The 20,263-nt window shown below is 41.4% G+C and overlaps 1 protein-coding gene across 2 annotated transcripts in view; it reads right to left on the reverse strand.

Annotated features, from left to right (window-relative positions):
- The window catches only part of BACH1 (BTB domain and CNC homolog 1), a 44,191-nt gene extending 26,444 nt beyond the window's left edge, over window positions 1-17,747 (reverse strand). Inside the window, exon 1 of one of the 2 annotated variants that reach the window (XM_044251039.1) lies at window positions 17,702-17,747. The gene's annotated coding sequence lies outside the window, so the exon portion shown is untranslated. Of the gene's footprint in view, window positions 1-16,869; window positions 16,889-17,701 lie in introns of those variants that run through there. The other variant, XM_044251041.1, reaches the window with a different exon arrangement.
- Between the last annotated feature and the right edge of the window lie 2,516 nt (window positions 17,748-20,263).

Genomic DNA, 20,263 nt, shown 5'->3' on the forward strand with positions numbered 1-20,263 from the left:
CTTTTGAAGCCTTTATATATTTGTATATTAATGCATAAATAAATACATAAATAATTTTGCTTTTAATGTAAGGTAGAGATGCCCACAGAAAAGTGTCTTTTTAAAAAGAAGGGCTTTTCTTATTACCATTCCCAATCCTGAAAGAAGCTTAACATCAAAAAGTCTGTGGGAAGACCTGTACCCTGGGGCAAAGAATACATTATACGTTAATAAAAAAAAAAAGTCTGTGGGAATTTAAATCAGAGACAATAATTTAAGTCTACATTCTTTCCTGTATTCTCAGAGCTGAGTCATTTGCCAGGAAGAGCCAGGAAGAGTAACTCAGTTTCCAAGATTTGCTATTTTCTTTATGTTTTTGCAGATCTTAAACATCACACTTGCTTAAACATATCTGATAGCCCCATTTTCTAAATCCATTCCTCTTATGAAAAAATCCCAAGTATGAATAGATGAGATATACAAATGTGTAGATCAAAAAAAACTGAGTGAAAATAGAAAACAAAACAAAAATTTGAGTAAGTAGCAGAAGACCTTATAAAAGCTCCAAAACATGGATGTTGTTTTTAGAGGACTTTTACAATAACATATGGGAAAATGACCTGGAAATCGATGTTAACTATGTGACTAAAGATACCACAGCTTTTTTAACCCGCTGAGCCACCCAGGCACCCCTGCCACAGCTTTTTTAGAATGAGATGTGGAGAATGGAGAAGGTAAGCAAATCACTAAAAAATTTTTGCAGCTCATGATTCAATCCCTGCTTCCACAAAGGGAAAGTTGGACTTTTCTCCACTTACTCTTCCTCGAATTAAAAATTATGCATTTAATCAGGGATCTTTTATTGTATTTTCTTGGTCTAATTCCATATCTGAAATGATAGAGCTAAAGTTAAACACAGAGGGGAGACATCTGAACGGTTAGAGAAGTGTGAAGACCCTATTTACAGCCTCACCAACTCAGAGGTCAGAAACAAAAGGTTTTTTACTTCCCAAGTCAACAAATTCAACTTTGATAACTGTGGATAGTACATTTAAAATAGCTTGGAAAGGAAGAAAGGAAGAAAAAAAAGAATTAACATAGGAAACCCGAGCTCGAGAACCAAAACAAGAATAACAGACTCCACGATTATACCTTTTTAACTGGAAAGAATTTAAGAAAACAAAGCAGTCTTTTATTTGCTTAACATATTTGGCGGCTACTTGATCCTTAATAAGACTGTTGTATCTCAAGTGAAATAGATCATCTTATGAAAATATGAACTACCAATTAGAACTGGCCCACACCAATAAGGCTAATTTACTGAAAACACTCTTTATCATGTACTTGTCAGCCACTACTTTCTGTACCAACATTAAGGTATGATTTACATAGAACTGCACTATTTAAAGTGTACGGTTCAGTGAGTTTTGACACGTGCATATAGGCATGAAACTGCCACCAATAAAGATACAGAAATTTTAAAAAAAGATAAATTTCATCACTCCAAATTCCATATGCCCCGTTTTGCTCTCTCCTTCCCTGTCCTCCTAGCTCCAGGTAACAAAAGATTTGATGTCACTGTAGATTAGCACGCATTCTCTATGATTTTTATATAAATAGAATCACACATATGTCCTCTGCCTCAGGCTTCTTTCATTCAGCTTAGTGACATTCATACTGCATACATCAGATGTTTCTCTATTGCTGAATAATATTCCATTGTATGACTGTATCACTCTTTGTGTATCTAGTTAACTACTGATGGACGAGTCTAGCAAAAATGGACGTTAACTGCATTGCTTCCAGTTTGGGACTACTGTAATCAAGCCTCTGTGAACGTCCAGATGGACATATACTTCATTTCTCTTGGGTAAATAAACACCTTAGGAGTAGAAGAGCTGAGTGATATGGTAGGTTCATGTTTAACTTTTCAGAGATTGCTGAGCAGTTTTCCAAAGCAAGTGTATCATTTTGAACCGCTCCTTGGCAGTGCACAAGCCCAGTTGCTCCACATTCTCAGCAATCCTTGGTATTCAGTTTTTTTAATCTTAGCTACCCTACCTAATAAATGTACCGTGGTATCTCAGTGTGGTTTTAATTTACCTTCCCTGATGGCCACTGATGTTGAGCATCTTTTTATGTGCTTATTGGCCATTTGTATATCTTCTTCTGTGAAAATCTGTTCAATTTATCTGCTCATGTTTAGTGGGCTGTTTTCTTACTGAACTGTTAAAGCCAGCAGAGTTTTTATTAGGATTGCAGTGACTCTATATACCAATATGGGGAGAACCAAAATCTAAATGGAGTCTTCTCATGCACAAACATGGCAAATCTCCCCATTTACTTAGTTCTTCTTTCAGCATTATTCCGGTGCTTTTAGTAAAGAGGTCTTGCATATCTTTTGTTATATTTACTCCTAACTAGTTTATGGGACTTTTTTGTAGTTACGATAAATGAATCTGTTTATTAAACTTCATTTTCTGGTTTTCTGCTGCTACACTGTGAACAAAAAATCAATTTTTTAAATATTAACCTTGAACTCTGCAATCCTATTTAATTCACGTATCAGGTCTTAACAGGTGCTTTGAAGATTCCCTACGAGTCTCTATGTACCATAATCATGTCATCTGCAAACAGAGACAGTTTTTCTTCTTTCTCATCTTTAGAGTTATTCCTCTTCCCTTATTGCAATGACTGAAGAGTGACAGCGCTGAGAGCTGGCATTCTTGCCTTATTCCCTTATCAGGTTAAGTTTTTGATAATTCACCATTAAATATTATGTTAACTGTCAGTTTTCTAAGATGAGCAACTGATGGGCAGTAAAGGAGGTGTGTAGTTACTATCCCAGTTAACTTCTGGCTCATATAAGAAACTCAAAGGGGAAAAAAAAAAGCAAAGAGTGAAAATTCCCCAAAATTCCCCAGAAGAGTGAAATTCCCAAACTCACTCAGCCTCCTCTAAAGGCACCCTTCATTCCTACACCATGTTCTAAGTATTCACCCAAGACATCCAAGGATCCCAAAATCAGGGGCTATAGATAAGAAGGGCACAGGGTGATGATCAGAGGGCACACCCATGACCGAAAGCCTGTCAGAACCATACAAACATAGCGCCTTTCTGCTCTAGAGATCGCGAGGGCGGACAGCACGGAAGAGCATTCTGCAGCTCGATGACAAACCCTGGCAGCTGGGCAAGGCACTGTACATCTCCTGTCCGGTACGTTGACGGCATTCCCTCTGTTTTTAGGTAAAGTAGGGACAAGAATACTACTTTCTATTGGGAGGATCAAATAAAATAATATACAGAATGTTTTTAGAACACTGCCTGGCACATCATGACTGCTCAAGAATTACTGACTAATTAATTAAATGTTAGCTATTATTTGATTAAATGTTAGCTATTATTTGAATCTGATGCTAGAAAGGTTTTTTGCGCGGCATAAGGAGACACTGGAACTCTAGTTAAAGAAGTGTAATAGCGGGACGCCTGGGTGGCGCAGTTGGTTGGACGACTGCCTTCGGCTCAGGGCGTGATCCTGGAGTCCCGGGATCGAGTCCCACATCGGGCTCCCAGCTCCATGGGGAGTCTGCTTCGCTCTCTGACCTTCTCCTCGTTCATTCTCTCTCTCTCACTGTCTCTCTCTCTCAAATAAATAAAAAAAATAAAAAATCTTTAAAAAAAAAAAAAAGAAGTGTAATAGCATACTGCTTAGCTGTCCAGGGCCCCTGCATGAGAATATGGACACTTAACTGGTTTTCAACGTTCAGAATGACAAATAGCGGAAGATTTAATTATGGTTATAATTAATATAATTATAAATGGGATATAGATATATATTATATATATAATATAAATAATATAAATGGGATATAGACATTGTTAATCTTGACAAAATGAAAGTAAAATGAATAGCTGGGAGATGGAATCAGAGAGAACCGAAAGGAAAACTAGTATTTCTATATGACTTACAATGTTGAGTCAAAAGATACGTCAAAAAAAAAAAAAGGTACTTCCTTGGATGAGTGAGACCAAATTAAAAAATAAAACAAATTCTGGGATTGTAGAGGTGACCAAGAACAGAAATGAAATAACAGATTACAAATATAGGTGGGGTGATGGTGGAAGCAACAGAATTAATATCCAGAGTAAAAGGAAGTCAACAGATAATATATTAGGTTCATAAACTGAGGTCTAAACATCTTAGAGATACACAGGTAACTACCAAAAAAATTGCACAGCAGAAATGGGTAAAGATGATTATCCACAAAGCAGAATTAGGGGTGGAATGGGGTACAACAGATAGGGTTGCTTCATGATAAATCTTTCCATATTTTTTAAACAAAAAACATGTAATACTTTGACTAAGAACATAAACTTAAAGATATTTAAATAGTAAACAAAAATATTAAAACACAGTTAAGTCTAAATTGTTGATAACTTCATTGTGAGACTTAAATTTTTTGAAGACTTTCCAAATAGAAAAGAAATTTGACAAAGAGGAAAATCAACCTTTAATTAACATTTTACATTATTTTGACTAAACTAGGAGGTGGGAGGGTAAAGAAATAGAGTAAGATTTCTTACTTGGGAACAATGTTATACATATGGTTTAATATTTTATACTGACAGCAATACCAACTGAAACAGATTCTTCAAAAATCTTCTAAAGAAATGAACTATTGAACTGCCAAACCACTAAAGCCTTACAAAATCTGATGAAACTTATTTCCACCAAGAAAACTACTCACATAATAAAATTTTGCATTTGCTTTTAGTTGAACTGATAAATGAAATCAAGAGCTGTTGCTTTGAGAAAACAAGTAAAATTGACAAGTTTCTACAGTCTCACCAAGGAAAAAAGATGAATACAGAGAATTCCCGTTATCACACAGAGCATACTATACTGGCTCTTCTCTCAATGCTCTTCCATCTACAATAAAATTCTCTACTCCCGGGGTGCCTGGGTGGCTCAGTGGTTTAAGCCTCTGCCTTCGGCTCGCGTCATGGTCTCAGGGTCCTGGGATGGAGCCCCACGTCGGGCTCTCTGCTCAGCGGGGAGCCTGCTTCCCCCTCTCTCTCTGCCTGCCTCTCTGCCTACTTGTGATCTCTGTCTATCAAATAAATAAATAAAAATCTTAAAAAAAAAAAATTCTCTACTCCCCTTCATAGAAGTCCTCAAAAGAGCCATTTACATCCTCACTATTTTCACTTCCCTCTCTTCCCAATTTCACTTGAGCCCACTAAAACCAGGCCTTTCCCCCTCCATTCCATGGAAACCACTGCTAAATGACAAATTTTCGGTCTTCTTACACAGCATCTCAGCAACATTCAACAGGCTGACCATTCTCTCCCTGAATTCCTTTCTTCGCTTGGCTTCCAGGATACACAATCCTGATTTCCTACCTTGCTGGCAGCCACCTATCAATTTTCACTGATGGACTGTCCTCCTCTTCCAAATCTCTAAACCCTGGAGAGCCCAGGGCTTAGTCCTCAGGTATCTCCTCTTCTTTGCACACATTTCCTAGGTGAACTCATTCAGACCCAAAGTAAGAACAGGATCACTCATGGACTTAACGGTATACTCTCATAATTATATTTGGTCTAATCTCAACAGCTCTCTTGAACTTCATATTCATGTACCTAACTGCATACTCAAATTACTACTTGTATATCTAACAGGCATTGCACATTTAACAGCTCCAGAAATCTTGGTTCCCCCCACCTCTAGTTAGAATGTATGTCAAGATATTTACAATGGTTACATTTAGGTAATTTTTGTTTCTGCATTCAAATTCTTAACTATAAATACATGATACTTTATAACCAGAAAAATGAATGGATAAAGAAGATGTGGTTCATATTTACAATGGAATATTACTCAGTCTTCAGAAAAGAGGAGTTATCTACCATTTACAATGACAAGGATGGAACTGAAGGGTATTATGCTAAGTGAAATAAGTCAATCAGAGAAAGAGCTAAGTGAAATAAGTCAATCAGAGAAAGACTCTTGACTCGGGAAAAAAACCGAGGGCTATGGAGGTAGGTGAGGAGAATGCGGTTGGTTACCTGGTGATGGGCAACAAGAAGGGCACATGATGTGATAAGCAGTGGTTATTACACGCAATGAATGAATCACTGAATATTATATCAAAAACTAATGATGTACTGTATGTTGGTTAATTGAATTTAAATTAAAAAAAAAGAAAAATACTAAAATAGACAACTATAAATCAAACAATGTACTTTCATTAAAAAATGCAGTTGACATTTATTTCATTTGTCTTGAAGGCTCCCAAAGAGGCAATTCCAAAGAATGCCAAATACTTTTGCCTCCTTTATAATGGATATTTCCTCCAGTCATCAGTGGTACTGGTTTGTTACTATGTGTGAAATTCATGGGCAACTCTACAACACAGGAGCTTCCACTGGTATCTTCACAGTAAATACGAAAGAATAAAGGAAACTCTATAGGTCTCTAAACTAAAGGATGATTTAATGTGGAAAAAGAGAACTCTGTACAGAAGATAAGGAGGAAGGATGCATCAAGTCAGGTGTAGCTATTTAAACAAGGGCAAATGTGCATCCATTAGACTTAAGTAGGTAGCTCCTAACCTATTTTGTCTCACAAAGGCCTTTAAAAGGGATAAAGAGCTAAACAAACACAGAGAATTATGAAACGCAGAAGAAAATTCAGTTTAGGTTATTTTAACACTGCCAGCAGAATATCTTTGGAAAGAACAGCAGTACTAAAATACAATTAGAGCTTTGCCGGTATTACCCACCAGGTGTGTGTTCTGTGAGCTACCTGATTTCATGCTTCAGGATTCCCATAAGGAAAACACTTACTCTAAGGATCGAATGGTTTGGTGCATTTAATAGCACAGTGTTTGGCACAAGATCATTATTATTTTATCATTATTACTGCCACCATTATGCAAGTGACCAACAGAAAACTGTATTTTAAAAGGTTCTGCAAACCCCAGAATTAAGTTACAAAAGGCAGAGACCCCTGTATCTTGGAAGAATAAACATTTAGTAAACTTAAGATCTCAACAAGGTAAAAAGAAATCTTTAAAACTGGAAAGTCTGCTCAAGATAACTGCCAGTGGCACAGAACTAAAGCATTTCTAATTAAAAGAACACATTCATCCGGTATGACCTGCTTCCCCACTTCTGTTACAGATGCAGAAACAGAAACCCTGAGGGGGTCAGTAACTTAAAGGCTATAGAGGACTTCTACCCCCACATCCAAATAGTACATTCCAATTCACATGCATGACCCAAGTGACACATGTGTGCAGGTTTTCTTGGGGTGGTGGGGGACAGGGTGGGTGAGAGTGAAAAGGGATGGAAGAATAAGGGAGAGAGGGAAATGCCTCAAGTATCCTGTGTGTGATGAGACCAGTGTTAGACTAAAAGGGCGTTCAAGAAATAACCAATTTCCCTTTATTATTCAATACTGATTAATTAATTTCTGATTAATACTTCTTAGGGGGCACCAAGGTGGCTCAGTGGGTTAAGCATCTGCCTTTGCCTCAGGTCATAATCCCGGGGTCCTGGATCTAGCCTCAAGTTAGGCTCCCTGCTCAGCGGGAAGTCTGCTACTCCCTCTCCTTCTGTGCTCTATTAAATAAAATCTTAAAAAAAAAAAAAAAAAAAAAACACTTCTTGGATTACATAATCTCATGTATCATTAAAAGGAATCTGACATTAAACTATGCGGAACTAAAGTCAAACGTCTATAGTTATACTCAACTATATATAGAAAATTCAAGGACAGACTGCTATAAGGTATTTCACTAAAAGTTACTTTTCATATAGAGTATTAAGTGTTTATGTCCTACAGTCAAATGAAATACTATAAATTCTTCATATGTCACTTTGTTTTCAAACTATAAAAAGCATAACCATGATCCAAATTATTTATTTCTGATTGCGTAGAGGAAGTCAAAGTCCCAAAGCTAGATCAAGGTCAGAATGACTCTGTAGATCTAACAGTTAACACACATAGTACGCAAAGTAACTGGGCGGGCGGGGGGTGGGGGGGGTGGGGGGGTGGGGGGGGTGGTGGACAACAACAAAGAAAAGTGCCTTCAAACTCTCCACCCTTCCTTAAACATCATTTTATTCCAACTCATAATAAATGTGAGTTAAAGAAAAAAAAAAGGGTTTTAAAAGTTATCAATTTTAATTAAATAAGGCAGCAATTATAGGGGAACAATTAGAATAGTACATGAATCACAGATCTGAAATTTTTTTTAATTAAGTAAGGGTATGAAATTGAAATGCTTTATTTAAAAATAACCTGATCCACTAATCCCTGACAGTCACCATAGTGCTACAGTATCTCAATATATTAACTTGGAAGTCAAAATTACCATTTCTAAATGGGGATATCCAAACTGTAGACTTTCCACCTAAACCCTCATAGCCACTTTCCCAAATACAATAATTATAAGATTTTGTCAAATAAGTAAATATGAGGCCTATTAAAAAAAAAGCTGAAATATTTCTCGGTGCAAATATTATTTAAGGAACACTAAGTAGATAAATATTATTGCTTTTTACCTAAGACAATTATTTTGGCAGTATATATAGTCTTTCTAAATTCTCTCTAAAAAATTAATACCATTTCAAAACACTTACCATCTATATCACAGCCTGTTCGTTATTATTAAATAGGAAAAACTATTAGCAATTAGCTTCTACTTTGTGAATTTACAATGCTATTTGTGTACTTATTTGTTTGCCTTTCACATACCACGAAGAACACTATATAAACCTAAAGTGGCCTTATTCTTGAAGTCCCAAAAGAATAACTAACGAACTGACCACAGGATCACCTTCCCCCCTACTAGGGGAATGTGTGTGGAGAGGAAACAAGATGCTCCTGTTTGTAATTCAAGAGTTTGGGTTCCAAAGAATCCTGCGCATCCAAGTGGGCATTCTTTTGAATCAACCATTCTATTCAAGCTACTCTAGCCTCACCACTCAGGAGAGCCACAGATACCACAGGAGAACGTGTCCTGCAGATTAAGAGAGAGAGAGATTCTCTTGGCATAGATACAATCAGAAACTACGAAATTTAATTGTATATCCTCCTTTTCCCCTTAAGAAATGACAGAGAACTTCAGAACTGTGGGAGCACTAAAAGAAATAGATTTCGATTCCTTCCACAGGGTTTTTTTTTTCTTTTTTTTCCTTGTAAAATGGGCATTTCGTTTTCAATTTTTAAATATTTTTAAATAAAATTTATTGAATCTGACTGTAAAGGTCAAGAAATATAAGATGATAAAGGGAGGGGGGAGTCACCTAAAACTCCAAATCCAGAGACAACCACATTTTCTTTTTCTATTCAGAAGTATGTGTCTGCAACCATAAGAGACTCTTAATCTCACAAAACAAACTGAGGGTTGGGTGGGGGGGGGGGTTGGTGGAGTTATGGACATTGGGGAGGGTATGTGCTATGGTGAGTGCTATGAAGTGTGTAGTAACCTGGAGATTCACAAACCTGTACCCCTGGGGCTAATAATACATTACATGTTTATTAAAAAATTTAAAAAAATTTTAAAATAAATATATAATATCCAAAATATGTAAGTAATTTATACAACTCAATAGCAAAAATAAAATTAAATTAAAAATTTAAAAAAAAAAGAAGTATGTGTCTGTAGTGATGGGTTAAGTAGCAGGCAAGGATGGTACCACTGATCACCCAATACCATGCATCACCTCATTTTCTAACCAACCTCTGATTATGTTCACAAATCTACTTTCTCCCTGAGGCTATGTGTTTCTGGGGAAGCAGGTCCCAGTACCAACTAAGATGAATGATGACCCATTTAAGCTAATCGTGATGGTCTCATTTCCCTTGATATTGACTCATTTAGGTATGGGCTTATGTAAAACGCTGGCCCATGAACAGAGAGAAGGTCAGGATGGCATCTATTATAAGGCTTTTGGGACAGGTTTTACTTAAGAGACATCCCGTGGGGGGGAAAAATAGTCCTCTCCCAAGGAACTTAGTCACTGACTTACGACACTTGAACTTGTAGCAGCCACCTTGCAACCATAATAGGAACTAACCAAAAACAAAACAAAGATACACACTGCATCTTCAACCTTTTCCTACTGACATTTTTTTAATTCATACATACACAAACACACACCCTTCCTGACCCAACTTCCCCCTACTAAAATCCCTCTTCTCTACTCTTCTTCAATGCTAAACTTCTCAAAAGAGATCTCAAAACAAACTGTTTCCTCTGTTCAACTATGCATTCATCATTGACATTCCTAAGGCTTTCCTGATTTCTTAAAACTTAGGTTTCTTACATTCTATGGCTCCCAGGCACATTCTACATGTTGCTACTACAGAAAGTAATACATGCTATAGTAATGGCTTGTCTACTAGACAATAACTTGTAAGAAGTTCTATACTACCAATATCTATAGAGGTTCCTGGCATAAAAAGGCATAAATATTTGTTTCACTAATCAAACATAAACCCAATACCTAATACAAAGGCATACCACAAATGCTGTAATGAATTTACCAACCCTACTACTTACACACAACAAAAGCTGATTATGTGTTTGTGTTTAAGTTTGGGGAGAAGAGCACCATGCACAGAAAGATAAGAGACCAAAGTGCCCTGAAACTTAAAATCACAATTATTCCTTACTCTCCAGAGATAAGAAAGCTGCTCAAAGTTAACTGAGTAGAGGAACAGGGCAAGGGCCTGAGAAGCAAATGCAGGAAAGCAAATCTCTGAGTTCCCCTGCCATGGGTATACACTGCTGCCGACCTGCTCCAGAGAGGAAAAGGTGTCCCAGCCCTCCTGGGGTCTGGAACAGACAACAAACCAGGCCTATGGCAACAGACATGCCAGGAGGGGCAAAACACATTTTTTAAAAACCCAAAGAACTATATCTAGAGTTTGAACAGAACTTGTGACAATCCTTTACCACAAAAAGACCATTAAATCGGCCAAGTTAGAGTAGCTACAGACTCATCCCTATCATTTCATTTAATTTCTCTAGATAAAGGCTGGGAATGAAAGTATGCAACCCTATCAGGCTAAGCAAAATGCTTTTCTACTTCAAAAGTCTTCCATTAATGTGGAAAAAAAATTATTTAAAAAGTTAGTGAGTATTTTCATTCACCTTCTAATTAAGTGATAAATCTATCTGTAGGAGAACCCTGAATCATGCTGGGAATACTCCTCAGAAAAATGTAATAAATAAGGAAATGTTAGGTTCTTTGAAAAGGAAAAGTGTCTTGGGCCAACATTTGATAACCACTTTACATTTCTGAAAAATAATATTTAAGTGAAAAATACACACTAATGAAATCACTGATCTTACTGAAAACCACTTACTCTAAAATGACAACCTAATAATAACCTCATAAATTTATTCAAAGACTAATAAATCTTTTATAGACATATTTTATAACAAACTCTCTGATGGATAATTTCCTTCACTGATACAGCTGACTTCCAAAAGATGGTGGCACACTTTAAAGAAGGAATAAGGCATTAGGCATAGGAAGATACCAGTAAATGGGAAGATGAGTGGGTCAATATCACCATTTCTTCAACAGGACCCTAAAAGTTCACCTCTGAGGCCAAAACCCACTTCCCCCTTGGAATCCTGGAGGCAGGCAAGTCAGTAAAAAGATCAATGCGAAAAAAAGGCAGGAGAGAGGGGCAAAACATTTCCCTCACCACACTATTTAGTCTGTTACCATGCAGGTAGGATACTGTCAATGTCAATGGTCAACTCCATTACATGAAACACTTTTAAGTATAATTCCATGTTAATGGGAAATGGGGAAATGGATTATAACTGTCTAATGTAACTCTGATCCAATCTAAGAAGTAACAAAAAAAGTGAAAATAGCTTCATCAGATAGAAGCTGGGAATAATAACTTTATCACAAAAATACTCTTCTGAATACTTCCTAAGTTTCCACAGCTTTAAGAAAATTATTTAGGTTTTAAAAGAACATGATTCACACATAGGTTCAACTGCATTAAGGTAACATTTTCTAAACTGTGCCAGTGCTGAGAAAGGAACCCGCAGCCTGCCAACTTCACAGCATGCCCACTGTGCTCCTACAACAGTCATTAGCAACCAAGTTCCTGGCAACTCCTATTTCTGCCTTATGTTTGCTTTGGGGTAATTTTTATTACCCCATTAATATTCTCTAAACTGTCCCTGATCCTAAATACAACAAAGAATCTGTTCAAAAGGAGTGAGGATATGATGGAAAAGTATTAGATACATAAGAGGTCTAACATCTGGACAATCCAAATTACATTTTGCTCAATTCAATTCTAAGTCAATTACAAGGTAAAAAAGAAGTCACAAGACGAATTTTCTATCTGTCCCAGGAGATGAACCAAAAGAATGACTTATTAAATTCAGCTGCTTCCCTCTATACTCATATCAATAATGAAAACAGAAAGCAGAATTTTAAAATGATCAAAAGTTTCAACTTACACATTTAACATAACTTAAGAGGTACAGACATGTTCTCACCTTCACTCTCAAAAATTCCCAAGTTTGAAAACCACAGGACTAAAAGGAATCTATACCATACCACCACTGCAGCAACCAACCAAAAGTCTGCAACACACACAGCCAAGGCACATTCAATGTTCCACGGGAGATAAAACAGAAGATAGGTATCTTCAACATCAAGAAACTCACATTCTGGGGCGCCTGGCTGGCTCAGGTGGAAGAACGCGTGACTCTTGATTTCATGTTGTGAGTTCAAGCCCCACGTTGGGTGTCGAGATTATATACATATAAATACGTAAATAAATTAAAAGAAACTCACACTCTAGCCTAAAGGACGGTCAGAATGCTTGACACAACCCTTCTGAATGACCTACAGGTGCAAGAAGCCATATGATAAACATATCCACTGTTTCTTATGGCTAATTTTTCTATCTTGGCATAGGCATGTCATTTCAGGAAAATACAATACTTAGAAGTAACTGGCAGGTATATTTACATTCCAAATGTTCCCCAAAAACTGGTCAGGAGTAAGAATTAAGAAATGAGTCTGCCCTGATATTAATAAGCAAGGAGGGAGTGAACAGGTTACTAAACCTGCCAGACCAGAGTCCTCAACTATTACATACAGAATTGACTAGATGCAGAATGGAAAGTGCTTTTATTTCTTCAAAAGCCAATTCCAACCAACTGGTGATGACCACCTGCAGGCCTTTGCTGAGATGGTTAGATCCTTTTAGAAAAAAGCCACATCCTGTGTTCCCTGCCATCAGAAGTTGGGTGTTTGAGTTCCTGCTACTGACTTAACATCAGAATGTTCACTGGGGCTGTTTTTCCAGTAGTAGCAACGTATTGCACAGCCACATGCTCTCTTCAGTCTTCCTGATGATCAGTGGTTGCGATTCAGTTCAAAGAGACTACAGAATGTGGCTGTGTAACAGAGCACTTCCCTGACTGTGAACGGATAGTAACACCTCACATGTATTAAGATGGAGCCAACACTTAACACATATTAATGCATTTATTGTCCAACCAGTCTCTAGGATATACATTCTATCACCATCATCATCCCCATTTCGAAGATGAGAAAGGGAGGCACAACTAGGTGAAGCAGCTTGCCCAAGGCTTCAGAGCAGGTAAGTACGAGAGCCAGAGCTTGATCCAAGGCAGTCTGGCTCCAGATCTCCCACTCGGAACCACCTTGCTTACTGCTTCTCTGTCAGCTGCAGGCTGACTGAACCTGCAACTTCAGTTTCGTTAAGGCTATCCATGAGTAAGCCAGAAGTCTGGGTTTCACGGTGGCATAAGTCTATTTTATCTGAGTTCTGAAATGTTTCATCTCTTCAAGGGACCTGGATTCTGGCAAAGAGTGCTCAGTTTACCTTTGGTTTTGGTAGATTATTGCACATATTTTTTTTTAAATAAAAGTTTCATAAGTCACCTCTTCCACCACATACAACAAACCCTCCGGGACACCTGGGTGGCTCAGTCAGTTAAGTGTCTGCCTTCAGTTCAGGTCATGATCCCACGGTCCTGAAATCAAGTGCCATATGGGGCTCCTTGCTCAGCCAGGAGCCTGCTTCACCCTCTGCCTATTCTGCCTGCAGCTCTCCGTCCTTCTGCTCTCTGACAAATACATAAAATATTTAAAATAAATAAGTAAACAGATACATAAATAAACAAATACAACCCTCCATCTAACAGAACCCTCAAGAAATGCAAGTTTTCAGATTAAAGCAATGCTCCCATTAACAGAACATTAGAAAATTGTTAGGAGCTGATTCGTAACACCTAAGTCTTGGAGAGATCTATACAGTGAAGAGAACTTCTGACAACTGGTCATTTTAAAGAACTTTGCAATCATTATTCTAAACATTATTTCTCACAATACAGGAGTGCAGAAGGCACATGACCTACAAGATTTAACTGAATCTTAGCATACTCAGAAACTGATTTTCTAAATACATACATTCTCCTAAGGGGGGAAATTCCACTTCCCAAGTGATTTACTGAATATGTAGTCTTTTTTTTTTTTTTTAAGATTTTGTTTATTTATTTGACAGAGAGAGAGAGAGAACACAAGCAGGAGGAATGGGAGAAGGAGAGGCAGGCTTCCCACTGAGCAGAGAGCCTGATGTGGGGCTTAACCCCCAGGACCCTGGATCAAGCAAGACCTGAGCCTAAGGCAGATGCTTAACAACTGAGCCATCCAGGCACCCCTGATTATGTAGTCTTATTAATCCTTACTAAAACAGACGTAAACTTGGCCCCCCCAAAAATGGCTTCAAGGAGTAACAGAACAAAATAACTTTTAAAAGAATTTGTTATATCCAAGTCATAATCCAATGTGTACATTATCTTCAGGTGCTCCCACTGCACCCTTTTCCATATTACTACACTTCAGATCACATATATTTAACAAACCAACCAGCTGGCTTGTTTCCAAATTCAAAATACATGGTATCATACGTAAAGAGCAACTCTTGAGTTTTTTTATTTCCATTCCTGATATCAACAATGTAATAAATTTACATTCAAGTTTCAAATCTTTAAAGTACAGCATAAAAAAGAATAGAACTACATATGCAATAAAAATTAAATGAATATTAAGAGTATTCTGAAAGAATGGTAGCTCTTAAGAGGAAATCAGAAGTTTGAAAAAATACTCCAGTTGCTGAAAGAATGATATTGGCGGCGGTTAACAAATTCTTTATGTTCCCCAACAGTAAAAGAGGAGCCCGTACCCACATTTTATAACATGTATGTAGTCCTATTTATCTGTATCTTGAAACTTCCTTGTTTTACATAAAATTAAAATTTTAAAAAATCAAAGTTTTATTATTTTCTTCCAAATGAATCATCTGGCACTTCACCTTGAAGATCCTAATACTTATTTGAAAAATTCATGTTTTCTAATCTCCTATAGGCTCAAACTTAAGCAACAAAATTAACCACTTTTCCATTTACAAAATGTTTTAAATGAATTACCATCAGTAAGAATTAGTCATTCTTTTGACCACAGGTAAGGGCCAGTCCCTGCCCTCCCCACCTTTCACATTTTCCATTCCTCAACTTTGTTAATAAGGGGGCTGTCTGGTGAGCTTGGGTCATTTTTACAGCAAGAAGTAATGAACTAAGATGCAAATACACTCTAGCACCATAACCAAGAGAATGAAATTTGTATATATATGGTTTACTTTTCATTAGACAGCTCCTTCTAGACTTGACCCAATGCAACCTGCCAATTCCATTCATACTCTCCCTTACCCTTGTCTCTCCACCAGAAACTAGTACTATATGCATGAAGAGCCAAGGGCCAAGAAAACCAAGAGGAAGTGTCCTCTGTTCTCATAAAGAACAAATTAAGTTCACTTTTTGAAATGTATAAACCACATAACAACAAAACCACAAGAGGGAAACAAAAAACTAAGTACAGTAATGGTAGTAAATATTTTTATGACAATCCTGTTATTAGGTTACCCCTAGCTGTAAACTTCTGGCTCAGTTTTAGCTCTCTCCAGCACAAATTCATTCTCAGGCAGTAGGTCATGAGGCCGCTCTGTGTTTAAACACAACCTCAGCACCACTTGGCCACTTGCTAAGACTGCCGTTGCTCTTCACCCACTCATTACCTGTATCAAAACAGACAACCCTGGCTGGGTCCCCTTCAGCCCTCCAAAGCAACCCCTCTTGAGCGCTCCTTGGCCTTTTATGGTGGAGGCATGTGATGAGCGTATCTGCACCAGCTGTTCTTAATTACCTCTCAGGCTGGGGTGAATGACTCAGCAACCCAACTTTTTTAAGGAGTCATCATCCTACCTTGTTATCCAACCAACATACTGAACAATGGTAAACCACCAGACCCAGCCATATTAAACAACAATAACACACCATGCAATGCAGTCACTAAACCAAAGCCATCCCACTCCAAGCTGACTCACCAAGAGTCCTTTTCTCCCCAGGCTTCTTTAGCCAAAGACAGAAGTGGCAAGTGCCTTCAAGCCCAACCCAGCCCAGCCCTTGCACCACTACCCAAGACCAGGAAGAAGCCAGCGTGCCCACCTCTTTCCATTTCTCTGCTTGACCATGTGAAGTGCTCAAGTGCTCTGTCACCAACACGTCCGGTGTGCCCCCCCCCTTATCCTTCTGGGCGGCTCTAAACGCAAAGCCTCCAGATAGACAGAAGGAGCGTTAAAGTATAGGAACAAAGACCCAGTAGTGGCATCCACCAAGGGTAACAGTCCCAACACGGATACAGTTCTCCAAATAGATAAGCATCCCTACAAAACAGCCTTTGTTCGTTCGAGCATCGCACAGTAGCTTGTTTTCCCCCCACACGTCTTTCACAATTACTACTACACTATACCTAAATCGGCCCAAGTTTCACGCAGAAGGCTCGCTGCACAAAGGCATTCCGCACAATACTACTCAGTGACAGAAACCGCCGCGCAAGATGAGAAGGCAGTGGCACTCGTGCTCCCTTAGACAGGCACAAAGCGGGTGCCTCGGCCAGCGGCGCCCACCCTCACCACACCGTGGGAGTCTTAATTACGGCGTGTGGGCAAAACTCCAACAAAGGGAGCTCGGCGCTGTCCGGTCCTCCAAACCCATCTCGGCTCAACCCAGCCCCGCAAGGTGGCATTTCTGCTCCGGCCACGACCTCGGCCATTCTCAACGTGACTCCACGCGCCGCAGACACCCAGGCCGCGCAGACCGGACGCGGGCAGCTCGCGGGACGCGTCGGGGGCGGCGGAGCGCGGTAGGGGGCGGCGGGAGGACGACACGGAGCCGGGGCCGGCCGCGCGGGCGGTGCTGATGTGTCACACGGTCCCGGAGGGCCGGGCTCGGACCCCGGCGACGGAGAGGGGGCGGGGGGACCGGGCGCCCCGCGGCCCCGGGCGCTTCCCCGCCCCACCGCGCCCACCGCGCCCGCCCGAGGGGAAAGTGCGGCGCGGGCCGGTAAACAACAGCGCCGGCCGCGCGCTCGCAGCCCGGGGCGCAGGCAGGTCGCCCCTTCCGGCCGCCGAGGCCACTTCCAGGAAGAGGGGCCGCCGCCGCCCCCCGCCCAGAAGGCCGCCGCCCGCCTCCCCGCCTCGCCGGCCCGGCCCGCGGGCGGCCCCTCACGGGCGGGCAGCCCGGACCGCGCGCCGCCGCGCGGACCCTCCCGGGAAGGACGCGAGGGACGCCGAGCCACTCACCAGAGCCGAGGCGCCGCGCGGCCCGACTGACGGCGGCGACCTAGCCCAGCGGGCGGCGCGGGCAGCGGTCAGGTGACTCACTCCCTCCCCGCGGCCCGCCGCCCCCTTCCCTCCCCGGCCCTCCCTTCCCTTCCCCCTCCCGTCCCTCCCCTCCCCTCCCCTCCCCTCCCTCTCCCTCCCTTCCCCTCCCTCTCCTTCCCTTCCCCTCCCTCTTTTCCCCTCCCCTCCGCCGCCGCGGCGGCCGCCACCACCTCCGGGTGCCTAAACCCCGCCTACCGGAGGCCCCGCCCCGTGGGTCCGCCTCGCGAAGCCCCGCCCCGCCCACCTCGCTGCGCTAAGCCCCGCCCCCGCCGGAGACCCCGCCCTCACTCGAGTTCTCAATCGGCGGGCTGCGGCCGGCTGGATTCCCGCGGCTGTGGCGGCTGCTGCGGCTGCAGCTACTGCACCCTCCCGAGGCCGACGGGAGAGGTCGTGGGCAGGGACTGCGCGGGCCCGGAGCAGACCTCCCAGGGGCGGCGGCGGCAGCGGGGGGGGCCGGCGCTCGGCTCCCTTTTGCGAGGGCAGCCGGCCGCCTGCACGGAAAAGCCACCGAGGACCACCTCCTCCTCCTCCTTCCCAAGGGTGCACAGAGAGGAGAAGGCTGACGGCATTGTGGACCCAAGCATTGCCAGGACGCTCGGAATTGAACGAAGCTGCCAAGAGCCCAGACAGAGTCCCACGGACAACAGGAGGTCCCTCCTCTGCCATCCCTTACTGGTGGCTGGGCGCCCAGGTTCTCAAGGTGGCATTTGAGCTTGCTGGTAGGACGTATCGAATGCGCTCAGGATTTTGTAGAAAGCATCTGGCAGTCCTACTTCTGCTTTCTGACAAAGAAAATAAGGGCGTCCGCCTAACAGGTGTTCCCCTTTAGGCCGTGACTGCCAGGAAACTTGGAGCCAGGTCCAGCGCCCAGTGGTGTCAGCCAGGTCAGCTCGAGCCCTGGTCAGCCTTTCCTCCTCCGATGCTTATTCTGGTGTTTATCCAATTGTCAGTTTTAAAACTCTGTCCCAAGCCATTTAGCACCTCTGGAGTGCAAAGCACTGTCTCTGCGAAAAGATACACACGAGGCAAAGCCCAAGCTTATCAATCTGGAGAGAGAACTGAGACTGTGCCAGCCAACCTGATTGGAGTTGGAATTGTCTGTGCAAAGGGATTTTGCTGTTGGCTTTGAGTTCAAGCGGAGAGAGAGAGGAGATGGAGAGAAATTGGAGGCTGAACAGCCGCAGCACCACGGTGTGGGGACTCATTCTTGAACACAGGAGGACAGCCCTGGAGCTCCCAGGACAAAAAATGTTACCAAGATAGTCAAGTCAGGTATTATCACTAACGTGACTGAATGTGTACTCACAGGTTAGGGACAGCGGAGTTTCATCCAGAATACGTGAGAAAGTGACAAGTGCAAGGAGTCAAGTGATTGTGCCTTCAAATCAGGGCAGGGGATGGCATTGCATGGGATCTTAACTGGGAAGATTGGGGCTCTGCAGTGTGCAACATACTCTTAATCCAGAGGTAGGAGGCAGATGGAATTCCAGACGGCCAGAAATGGTGAGAAATGAGGAGAGAACACAGACCATAAAAGGATTTGGGTTCTTCCACATGGGACAGTTTTTAATTCTTCACTCTCCTTCTACCTAAGCCAATGAAATTAGGTTCTTCTTTCCTCCCACACTTGTACTGTTGTTTTCTAGATGAAGAACAGATCCTCCCCTTTGGGAGGAACTCTTCCTCCTTTGAATGACATTAGTGATATTTTCTAGCACAACCTCTGATCTGCTTCATTATTTCAAAAGTTTTACAAATGTGGTGAGGAGACCAAGACAGCTAGGAATGACTCTCCAATTTTAGTGTGAGAATCTCTGGGTGCTTGTAAAATACAGATGCCTGGGTCCTGCCCCAAAGATTCTGATTTCATGGGTCTAAATATTATCCAAGGATCTGCATTTTTAATAGTGTCACAGGTGGTCTTCAAACCACTCTTGAGAAGTACTGAGTTAGAACTTATAGTGTGTAGTAGGGACAGGGTAAAAATTAAATTAGAGAATGAAATAAAACCAGGTCAGAATGGGCGTCATACACTGTTCTTAGAGTTTGGCCTTTGTTCCATGGGCTGACCGGAGTGCCTAGAGGTCTCTAAGTCATATGATTCTTTCTAAAACTTTTTTTTTTTTAATTTGACAGATAGATATTACAAGTAGGCAGAGAGGCAGGCAGAGAGAGAGAAGGGGAAGCAGGCTCTCTGAAGCAGGCTCCCCACCCAGCAGAGAGCCCAATGCAGGGCTCAATCCCAGGACCCTGGGATCATGACCTGAGCCAAAGGCAGAGGCTTTAACCCACTGATCCACCCAGGTGTGCCCCAAGTCATATGATTCTTTTTAGAAGCTAATTCCAGAGAACTTCATTCACTCCATCTCTGTTGCTTTACTCCTTTTGTCTTTAAAAATTTATGTGCTATCCAGGCAACAACATTTAGGGGAGGGGATCAAAAAATAGGCTTTAAACTGCAGATGATTACCAAGAGAAATA

Source organism: Neovison vison, chromosome 6, assembly GCF_020171115.1.
Source record: "Neovison vison isolate M4711 chromosome 6, ASM_NN_V1, whole genome shotgun sequence".
NCBI lineage: Eukaryota > Metazoa > Chordata > Mammalia > Carnivora > Mustelidae > Neogale > Neogale vison.